General features: G+C 41.8%; 1 protein-coding gene across 1 annotated transcript in view; it reads left to right on the top strand.

Annotated features, from left to right (window-relative positions):
- The first annotated feature begins 1836 nt into the window (after positions 1 to 1836).
- SHOC2 (SHOC2 leucine-rich repeat scaffold protein) overlaps positions 1837 to 11657 on the top strand; it is a 97146-nt gene continuing 87325 nt past the window's right edge. Inside the window, exon 1 of the mRNA XM_015406750.1 lies at positions 1837 to 1919. The gene's annotated coding sequence lies outside the window, so the exon portion shown is untranslated. The remainder of the gene's footprint in view (positions 1920 to 11657) is intronic.

Here is an 11657-nt window from a genome sequence, read left to right as displayed (position 1 = left end):
CAACTTCGGTCAATACTTGCAGACACACAGAAATGCAAGCACCTCATTATTCTAGTGTTTGTGCTGTTATAATGCTGGAAGGAGAAATTGTGTAGGAAGGGTTGAAAAGCTTCATGTCCAAATTCAGCTACTCAGGGACATTCCTTAAGTAAATTGTCTCTTTTGATTAAAAGGATGACATTATATCACTGGACTGTAATTGGAAATGTAATGCCACTGTACGAGAACATGGGTTCTGTTATATATGACACTGTTCCTGGACCTAATTTAAATTATATTTTGGGCTGATCCCCCTTTATCTGGGTCCCTCCCTTACCTGTGTGAAGTTCCCTGTGGGTGGTGTCACTGTGTCATCATTAGCCACCGGTTCCATTGCACAGTGCTGATACACAAGTAATAGCATTCTCTGGGCCACACATAGGGTTGCCAAACTCCAGGTGGGGTTTGAGTTCACCCAGAATTATGACTGATTTTCAGACTACAGAGATCAATTTGCTTGGAGGGCAGACTTGATAGCATTGCATCCCTGCCACCACCCATCTCCACAATCACCAGGCACCCTCCCAAATCTCCAGGAACTTCCCAAGCAGGAGTTGGCAACACTAGCCATGGTACATGATAACATTGCAGACAGGGTTTTGTGCTCTGAATAAGTGTATGATGTTGGCCACAAAACCCCCCAGGTTTTATTTTTGCATGTTCTGCATCATGTTTAAATTGTTCCCCAGTGAGACGTTTCGAAGTGTGCACATAAAAGCTGCCTGTAAATCTACTTCCCCCTCAGGCAATCTTCATTTGTTTTTCAATATGGCTCTTTGTTTTCTGTTGTGTGTTATAACAATGTGCACAGAAATGTCACAATGCTCTCTGTCATCCTTAAATTATCAGTGATCATGGCCACAATAGCATACTCTGGCAATGCATTCCATAGGTATTTTGGAAAAGCAAAAAAGAGGACATATTTCTCAACGGACTACTTCAAACAAGTGATCACTATTACAAATCTCACATGAAATACCCCGATTTAAGCTGTGATAATTGCTACTAACTAGGAATATTCCTAACCTTTCAACCCCAAAGGAAGACATTTTCATCAGTTTTTTAAAGAGTCCAACAAAGGACATGTCTTCTAAAAAGAGAACATCTGGTAACCCTACCATAGGTTAATGATGTGTCAACGAAAGCGAAATGGGTATGGGTTTGGATAAACAATACTGGTTAGGTTTGATTTATTGTACTTCAGTTTCTTAGTTTATTATGTTATCCAGTGAGACCTTTTGTAATACAATGAGCTTTTAAATAAATTAGTTCTGAGAAAAGTAGACTGGCCTAATCGATCTTGAGTCTCTCTGTTCTCTTGTCTCACGAACTGGGTTGGGGGAAGACGCGCAGAATCGACTGCATGACAGAGACTCCGCACCCTTTGTGTGGTGCAGGGCCATTGCCTTCCCAATGCATGAGAGTCGAAATTGAAGCGCGGTATTTTTTACCTCCAATGTTGCTCTTCAGGCTGTACCCAGTCAAGGCGTCTGGTGTTTTTACTGCTCCTCTATCATCACCATTGTTTTTATTTGTTGCTCTTGGATCCCTATCCACCAACGCAAGGATGCTTTAATTATTATTATTTTGTATACATATCACCGCTTTGCTTTCCTCATCCCCCCCTCCCCGTAATCTCTTCAATCCCCAGTCCGTTGCCAATAGCAACAAAGATTTTTAGTCCCTAGGCTAAGATGGCGGCGTTCGGGAATTGAAGCCGGCGCGCCGCTCCACCTGCCGCTCTCTATGGTTACCGTGGAGGCCTGTGGGCGTGGAGTCCCGTGACGGGTCGCTCAGTACGCGGTGACGGCGGCCGGCAGGAGAGACAAGGGGGGGCGGCGGCGGCGATAGCGGCTGAGGGGGATGGCGGATCATACACGGTAAGGAGGACTGGAAGGTGGGAAGAGGCCTGTGTCGAAGGGAAGCTAGCGGGCTGCAGCTGGAATGTGGAGGGAGGGGGAATGCCGGGGAGGAGGGGGGGACCGCTCGGGCGGCAGTGCCGAGAGGTTTGGGGCATTTGGATGTGGGTAGGAGGGGGTGGGGGTAGCAGGGACTGGGGGGGAGAAGATTTGGAGGTTGGTAACGACAGCGGGGGGTCGAAACCTCAGCGAGGGGAAGAGGCTTCGGGGGCAGGAAGACGGCGAGTGGAGGAATGTGGGAGGCAGGCGGCTCTGGAGCAGAGCAAAGGGGGGGGGGGTCCCTGGCAGCTGGGCCACGGGCGAGGGGACGGCGCGGGGTGAGCCGCTAATAGAGAGACTGGTCGGTCGCTCCATTCCAAGTGGGCGTGGAAAGCAGAAAAACGGGGTGGGGTCGGGCAAGTTGAAGGACTTGACCCTTCCTTGAGTGGAGGTGGGCAAAGGGGGGAGGGTTGGAGGAGAGGCGAGGGCCTCAGGCAAGCGTGTGGGGCGACTGGGGGGCTATGCAAAGGGTCGAGGATGAGCAGGCAGAGAAGACCCTTGGAGAGCGAGGGGTCCCCCTCTGACTGCACCCCTGCAGAGGCGCCCTTCTGGATATGGAGGAGGCTGCAGCCGGTGGGGAGTAGCGGGGGCAGTAGCGGCAGCCTTGTGGGGGGAAGCCCCCCAGGCTGAGACTTCAAGCAGTGGGCGGAGTATGCAGGGGAAAGGGCTAAGGAGGTGGTGAAAGGACTGACTAGCGTGTGTCTATGCGCCTGTGCAATGCTGTGTTTTGCTAGCTGCTGCGGCTGTAAGCCTGTAGGTGGAGGCGTCTGTTCCGAGCTGCTCCACGGCTGCTGTTGCTGACAGGAGGTAGGGGTTGGGCCTAAGAGGCCATAAGGCAGAAGGAAAAGAAGCAGCAACAGCAGAAGAGATGGTAGCGAGCAGAAGCAGGAAGCCCCAAACACATAAAAGCCGAGACGCCCTTTACTTGCAGGTATAGCCAGTGTCTGAGATGAGTGGAACTTGGGTTATTTGCAGTGAAATATATTACATAGTGTTGGAAACGTATAGGTTGGGCGTTTGTTCTGGTTGCTAACTGCTATTAACCAAGTGTAGGCTTTTGTTAACAATTTACCAATGAAGGCACTCCTTTTCTAGAATTCTGATCCTTAGGAGGCAAAAAGCAGAACATTTTTACTAGTATTATGCACATTCCTGTCATGTGTGTAGGAAGGAGGGGTAGAGTCTGAGATTCTGTAAATTTTGAAACAGATTTTTTTCTGTATATGTTGAATTAGTGTTAAAGAATATCACTTTGTATTTCTCCCTGATGTGGGGAGAAAGTACAAAAAAAGAGTGACTTTTTGAATATTTCTGGCAACTCTTCATAGTTAGGTGTTAAAATAGTGACTGTGTCAGAAGAGCTCTACTTTCAAAAGGATGGGCAATTCTTTTTCCGTTTCATTATTGGTATGTCAGTTCTGATGGAGATTCGCAAAATTGTGTATTGTAGCTTGCTTTTTAAAAATGATAATTTCAAAAATAGTGAAAGTGTTATGAAATATTTGTAATTTGTAACCTATCTGAAAGCAGGTTTTATTTTTACAGTTGAACAGTTTCTGCATAGCTTTCAGTTGTTGACATGGACTATTGTTTTATTTTATACTATATAATACTCAAGGTATGATTATTTGATTACCCTTATATTGATGAATGTTAATTTTTTAAAACTTGTGTGATAAAACACTGAGCTAATGCAAGAAAACTGGTTGAGATGGTACGTGAAATAATTTATAGTCACTGCATATATGCATGAACAAAAATGCTTCCACAGTCAAATAATAATTGCAGCTGAGTTCTAATTGCATGCTCTAGCCTGCCTTGGAACCATAAAACTGCTGAAACATAATTTTAAAGGGCAGTTTTTCACAACTGACAGCTTTTTAGTCATCTTAAGTAACAAAAAGAACACCCCTTCTAAAGGTGACTTCTTGTGTTTTATTGTCATTGAATTTTTCATTTAAACTCTAAGAAGTTAAGTCACATTGGTCATCTTAGGAGTTACAATGACATGTATCTGTATTTTAAGCACAAATATTTTAGTGGTCTCTGTAGTTCCACCCGGTTCTTATCAAGAACTTTATGTGACATTTATTATGTTAGAGGGTGTATTTCAGATACACTGAATTTGTAAAAGGCAGTACTGTTGACTTGGGTTTAAATATTTAGATTTTCTCAGTGACTTATCCAGAGCAGCAAAGCTCAGCAGAATTGATTACCTAAGAGATGGCAGCTGGATTCCTTTTGGCTTGTGATAATTGCTAGTAATTTGGTTTTGTGGAGCTTTGAGTTTTGCTAGATGTAACGAGTGAAACAAACAGGCCGTGATTGACACTTGGGCCTATTATGCACAGGTTTTTTGCCTTGCTTTTACTGTGCATGTCTGTCAGGTTTTCTTTTTCGTTCTGCATAGTTTTTCCTCCTTTCAGTTTGCTTCCTGTTCGCTGTTTCCCTGGGTTTTGTGAGGGTCCTTTGTGCCAGTTTCCCCCTTGCCTTGCTTCCAAGCTGAAGGTATTTCAAAAGCATACTGATTCTCTCAGATCTCCCCTGCCCTTTTCCCACCCCTCAAAGGCCACACCCACACCCAGGTCATTCCACCCACTCTGTACTTTCCATCATCCATTGGTGTGTCCCTCATTTTTTTTTACATTTAATTTTTTTTATGAGCAGCATGAGTCTAGTGATATGAGACTATAGTTCATTGCATGCTGCTGGGAAAAGAAATGACTCCGGGCTGGACTGCCCTCTCTTGCCACCTGGTATAAACTGTAACAGTACTAGAGAATCTCGGCTCATAACTTGCAACCAAAGGAAAAATAAAGCCGAATGTCTGCACTAGAAGATACAATAACAATATTATATTGTAGACATATACAACACATGCAGCACAACAGAAGCATATAACAAGGTGAAAAGAGGTCCAAGCAGAAAATTTAAATGACGAAATTTTCCAGACTACCAAATCACTTCAAGAGTCTTCATCTGAAGCGGACCATGTATATCAGTTGTCTCTTTGTATCCATTCATTGTTGCATAAAGACAGCAATATCTATAGGATTCCCAATGTTATTGAGTAAATCACCAATTTCTAGAGTATGGTTGTAAATTGCAATTGGGCCATCGTGAAGGCAAACTGGGCAGCGGGGAGAAGGCTGCACGTGCGGGGAGCTCACAGGCACAGCCATCGGAGCTTAAACTGGGCAGCAGGAGAGGGCAGCCTATGTTGTATATTGCACATGCATTAGAGCAATTGCTTAAACTGGATGGCAGAAGAGGGCAGCCCTGCCAGGATTGCTACCGAATAGATGCACCAGAGAAAAAAAGAATGGTGCATACTGCAGGCACAGAATCTGAAGTCAAGCTTGAAGGCTTGACTGCTTGGATTCTCTGCAGTAAGCTGTGTGTGTGTAATAGGCCTTGATCAACAGTTGTTTTAGAGGACCGCCCCCTTTCTACTTGAAACTCTACTTGCAGTAGATTAAAATGCAGAAGTACTAGCCTAATACTATAGATGGTTAGTAATGTATAGAAAGTAAATTCTTTTCTGGGCTGTAAAGCTTGTAAACAGTGTCTGCTGTGCTACTGCCAGTATTTTTCAGTTTACAGGTATCATGGGGAAGAGGCTGCGGGTTGGTAATTCATATATTATATTGATGGATACACTGTACTGATCTTCCATTTTACAGTCATGGGTATAATACCTGCAGCTGTATCCATGTGCATTATCAGTGTTTTACAGTTACATTCTCTGATCCTTTTAGTGACACGCATGTGGGAAGTTTGACATTGGTCAGTCTCTTAGGACCTGTCCTGGCACACAGTCTTTATTAATTTGATGAAGCAATTACTCTAATGCATGTGAAATATACAACATAGGTTACGAAATATACCCAAAGGCAAATAGGGAGAAATGTTTTAGAATGATTTAGACCTGGTAAAGTCTGTTGGAAAAGATTGACATGAGAGGAAAATCTTGCAGTAAACTTTTGAAATAATGACATAGTTGTAATTTTCTTTTCCAATTCTTACTACAGATTAAAGATTCAGGCATTTCATTTATCACTTGTTGCTTTTGCCCAAGCCATTTGTGGTAACAGCAAGCCAATTCTTTCTTATATGATGAAAGGGAGTGGCAAATTGAAGTTTCCATTTACCATTAGCTGTAGTGCTGATGGTTTATCCTGCTCTTCATTTCTTCCCCCTCCCCCATCAGAATTAGCCTCCCGCTTCTTTGCTTCCTTTTCCCTTCTGTCATTTAGGGTGGGACCAGAGAGATTGCCCAAGGACTCACATGCAAGCTCAGTCCTTCACCTCTTTGCCTGCTTTGGTATGCCTTGTTGCAGTATACCTTTTGGGATTCGATGCTAGATTATGTACTGTTTTCTTCCAAATACAGAGTTCATAATTTCTGTGCTATTAACAGGACACATTGTTAAGGAGCCTTCCTGTATTAGCTGAAAGCAGAAATGCCGCTAAAGCATTGCATTCTATAGGATCAGCTCCTGCTGGTAAGGGATTTTTCCAAATAAATGAATGTAGGTATCTTCCTCATGTGTAGAGCAGTATTGAGTCAAGGTATTGCATTTTGTGTCTGGTCATCTTTCAAGTGCTATTGCATTAAGAGTGCCGTTTGTATGGCATGGTTTAGTTTCTGTGCTTTTCTGATTTTTGTAACCATTCTTTCATAAAGGCATAAGGTAGTATAATAAATAGGAAGAGAGGCAGCTCATTGTCTCAAAGGTCTGCAACTGATCAAACATACAGGAGAAGCAGAAAGAAAAGAATACGTGAAGCACTAAACACATACCAGCCAATGTGTGACAACTCAACCAACTCTTTGTGTTAGAATTGATATGACTGACAGCTGTATTACATTTTCTGTTTAAATAGCCATTTTCCTAGCATGTTAAAAAGGCCACTTTCAACAAATGCTAAAGTTATAATATAGATGGTGATGTTGTTTTCTTTGCCTGCACTACTTAGTGCCTACTTTATAACAGGCACAGAATTGGTATCTTCCAGCGAAAAAAGCCCTCTTTTGGCATAATTTCATTAGTTTATGTTTTCCAGTCCTCGTCTCATGCAGAGTTTGTACCTCCTCATTGGAGCTGAAAAGGGAGGAGATCTTGTTTTGTGGAAGCTACACTATTTACTCAAACACAAGACTAGGTTTTTCACAGGTATACCATAAAAGGTGTGTGTCTTGTTTTATATTTGCATACACGGTTTAGTCCAGTGGCTCCTTTAAGACCAACCAAGTTTAATTCTGGGTATAAGCTTTCATGTGCATGCACACTTCTTCAGATACATTGAAACTGATTTCCGTAAGCCTTATATATAGGTTGGGGGGTTAGTTGCCAGGAAGGGCTAGTTAGAGTCAAGATGCATAACTAACTGGGCAATAAGTGTAGCTGAGGTTGGGTTAAAGCAGTTGGTAAGACCTGTGAATGGCAGCAAATTAGCATACAAATACAAGAGTTAACAAACAGATGTGAGAACTAAGTTTGAGTCCAGTGGCACCTCCAAGACCAACAAAGTTCAATTCTGGGTATAAATGAGACCTGAGAGATGGAGACTTCTTCAGATACATTGAAAGTTGAAACAGATTTCCTCAAACCTTACATTTAGGTGGAGGGGGGTTAGCTACCAGGAAGGGCTAACTAGAGTCAAGATGCTCAAGTACAGCTAAGGTTGAAATAACACAGTGGGTAAAATGTGTGAATAGCAGCAAATTGACATTCCTGGCAACTAACCCCTCCCCCACCCTCTGTAAGGCTTCAGGAAATCTGTTTGAATGTATCTGAAGAAGTGTGCATGTGCAGGAAAGCTTATACTCCGAATTAAACTCTGTTGGTCTTAAAGGTGCCACTGGACTCAAACTTTGTTCTGTTGCTTCAGATCAACATGGCAGCCCACCTGAATCTATTTGCATACATGTTATGTCCGCTAATACTTTGTGTGTAACATTTTTTTTTTTGGGGGGGGTGTCATTTTCCTTTCGAGTAAAAAGTCATGTCAGAAAAATCCTTGCTTGGTGCCTACAGCCATATGGTTGGTACCTAAGGTTCTTTTAAGTATAGGAACTGTGGTGATTTTAATTATCTAGGGAAATGGGGGCAGCTCTTTTTTCTGCACATTAATGGGACCAAAAGTAGTCTCAAATTAATCTTAACTCCAGTCAGCCTGGCATTCCATTTCCACTTACGAGAGGAACTCAGATTGCAGGAGAAGAGTTTTTTTCCTGCTGACAATGTTTGCTTATAATCCCCATTATATCCCCACTTCTTCCCAGGCAATGCTTAACATGGTTGCTGCTTTCTCCTTTCTGATGGATTTGTGTGTTTCTGGTTATATCTTTTGAAATCATCCCTGACTCCTAAAGACTCCTTAAAATGTGGCCAGTCCCTTGTGCAGAAAACACGTCTGTTTATAAACTGATCATAGGTAGTCATGCATGGTAGATGTTTGCACAAACTTCAAAATAAACAGCCAGTTGCAGATTCCTAATATATATATATATAAATGTAGCCTTCACACGGTTTCTACATGTGCTTTCTATGTAAAACACTTCTGTTTGAAATGGCCGTAAGACAGCCTGCTAGGCAAGTATTCAATATTTTAGTTTATGTTATGTCAGGGTCAGCAGGCAACTGAAGTTATCCTAGCACTATGGGGCTGCGTTTGTCAACTCATTTGTCAACTCTAAATGTGTATCATGACATTTTTCTTATCCTGAAGGATCCACGCCCTTTATACAATGTACAGACATTTTGAAATACCTTCTGCATTTGAATGATTGCGAATGCTTAAATACTGCTACACAGTAGAGTTCTTTCTTTCAGTAAAACTGATGCTCAGATAGGTTTTATGTTGATGGAGCTTTGCTGAAGGCTGGTTGTGTGTTTTATTAAAAGGGTACAAGATGCGACTTCTAAGTGTTAAGGCCTTGTTGCTGACAGTAATGATTTCAGACTCTTCTGTTCTGCTGTACGTTACCAGTATTTTGAAGGTAAAGTATTCCCTTATATTTAAGCAAAAATCTCAGCAATTCATAGCCCTTGATTTAGTCAACTTTAGTCGATTTATTGTACCAGTACATCATGATGTACAAAAGAGGAGGGGAATTTGGGGGGGGGGGGGGGGGACAGGTTACCAGTGTCCTGTTCCCATAGCAGACGTGATACCATCTAGTTGCTTTTCAAATAGCAGCCCTGTGACTAGGCAAAGCTGTTGTCAGTTTATCTTATGCTGTGTTCCAGAGTTGTAGGGCCAGAAGTATTTTCCACTTGCTTCAGCACTTCTGTTTATGTAAAAACCTTACGTGGTTTGGTAGGAATACCGGTTATATAAAAAATTAGATGCTTTTTGACTTTCACATACAGCTAATGATTAATGTTATAAAGATGTTTTGAATTTCTGTAGAAAGGCATTCATGCTGAACAAGCATAGCCTGATAGCATGGGAAGAAACAGATGCTTTTACATGTGGAGAATTTATCATTGATCACACATGTCATGGAAGTTCCTTCTCCTGTTTACATTACTGTTTAAACTTGGACGTCATTGAACTAGCTCTGCAAAAGAATGCAGTATTAATTTTAGTTGGACATATTCCAGATTGCTATTTGGAATATGCTATATACTGTGAATCTTGGAATGATTAAAAGTAATTTTTTATTTGAGAAAATGGAAATACTCAAAGGATCTTGAATTTTAAAATTCTGAATGTAATAACATACAGGTCCGCCTTGGCCTGGGCTAGTATTTGGAAGGGTGACCTCCAAGGAATACCAGGGTCGTGACACAGAGGCAAGCAATGGCAAACCACCTCTGAAATATCTCTTGCCTTAGAAAGTCTAGCTCGCCTCCTAGTGGTGCATAATGCTAAAGAGCTAGAACTTCTGGCTGCCAGACAGTTTTAGGATATCCTGGCTAATCTACACACAATCATTAATTAACTGATTAATTAACATACAGGTCTGATTTGAGGAAAGACAACTGAAGCTAATTAAGGAAAGTTTTCCTTATACTTCATTTCTGAATTTTTCAAATGTCGATATAGGTTTAAGTAAAATGAAAAGGATTTTGGCTGGTACTGATATACATCAGCCATGCATATAAGTAAAAGCTGGATTTTTAGAACTGTGTTCTATATATGGCCTGTAGATGGTACTCTTTTAGAAGAAACATTATGTTAGTGAAATGTTTTGAGGGAAAACAGAAGACTTCAGTTCATAAACTGTATACTTTTAAAAGATGCCACATTAAATGTCTCCTGTGCCTTAATGTCTTAATCATCATAACAAAATGTAATTGCCGTATTCAGTTTGTGGTGTGTCTGGTGGTAGTTTTCAGTATCCTATGGGAAATTGGGTCTCTGTATGCAGCCCAGTGATGAAAGCGTGATTACATAGCAGAGTATAGGTCTCATCAGTTTTCCTAAATAACTAAGGTCTTAATTGAAAGTGTCCTTTAAGTTTGTGGGTGGACATACTCTCTTTGTTGTAGATTACACACCACAATAAAGCTGTTTTCTGTTAATCTTAAAACAACATTTCAAGACTGTAAACCTAGTGTAATGCTTTATTTAACATGTTGTCTATTCAAAACATTTGTAGTTATTGTCTGAATTTTAGAGCAGAATGGAGTCCAGATTTCTAACTAAACAGCAGAGCTATTTTAACTTCTTGTTTTATGGTATAAAGTCAGGTGACATATTTTTTCCTATTATGATTGCAGTATTTTAGAAGGTAAAAAAACCCTTCCTTGATGGCTAAGTCTCAGCCAGTTGCAGAGCTTTGCATCTATAGATTTAGCTTACAGTAGCATTTTGGGTTGTATGCTGCACCATGATATTTTGATTCAACCCCCTCCCCCCTGAGAGTTCCATATCTTCAGCTGAATCCAACAAAAAAGTAAAAACTAGCATTAGTCTCTTTCACTCTTCTTCAGAATGTTTAAGGTTACCAAATCAAGGGTGATTACTTTGGATTTTTGTTTAGAAGATTTTTCTAGAGAGTTAATTGGATGAAAGTAACATAATAAAGAACAAGTTCCCATACAAAATAGGACTCTTATAATAGCTGGCAACATCTGGTGGTCTAGTGTGTAAACAAACACCCACAACAGCCAAAAATGGTCTCTGTAAAAATAAAAAGTAATGATGTGACTCTTCAAACAAAGTAAGTACTACGGATGGGACAAACCAGGAAAATGGAGGTTTGTCCGGTTCATGGTTGGTGAGGTTCTATGAACCATGAACCGGGACAAACCTCCTCCACATTGCAAACTGGTTCTGGTTTGTGAAGTTCATGGATCTTCCTTCCATCCTTTCTGGTGGTGGTTGAACCCCAACCCAGTTTGAAGCTTTCTTTCCTGTTTTTCCATTTCCCCCCTTTCCCAATTCTGTGCCTCCTGCTGCCAAACATAGTACCTGGGGTGCACCCCCTTGGGTGGGCTCCTTCCCCTGGGCTGCCTCTACTGATCCCATAGGATTCTGACCCCCAACTTTGATTGGTGCTCTCCTTCCCTTTTGAACTGCAGCCTGCTGCCTCCACAAGCAACGCCAGTGGTTCGCCCTCTTGGGTCGGTTCCTTCCCCTGGCCTCCCTCTACTGACTCCATGAGTCAGTTCTCAGCCCCCCTGCTTCCCTGAAAAAGTGTGC

Source organism: Gekko japonicus, unplaced genomic scaffold, assembly GCF_001447785.1.
Source record: "Gekko japonicus isolate JY-2015 unplaced genomic scaffold, Gekko_japonicus_V1.1 scaffold530, whole genome shotgun sequence".
Lineage (NCBI taxonomy): Eukaryota > Metazoa > Chordata > Lepidosauria > Squamata > Gekkonidae > Gekko > Gekko japonicus.
Note: the sequence above shows the minus strand (reverse complement) of the source record. Positions and strands in the feature narration are given on the sequence as shown.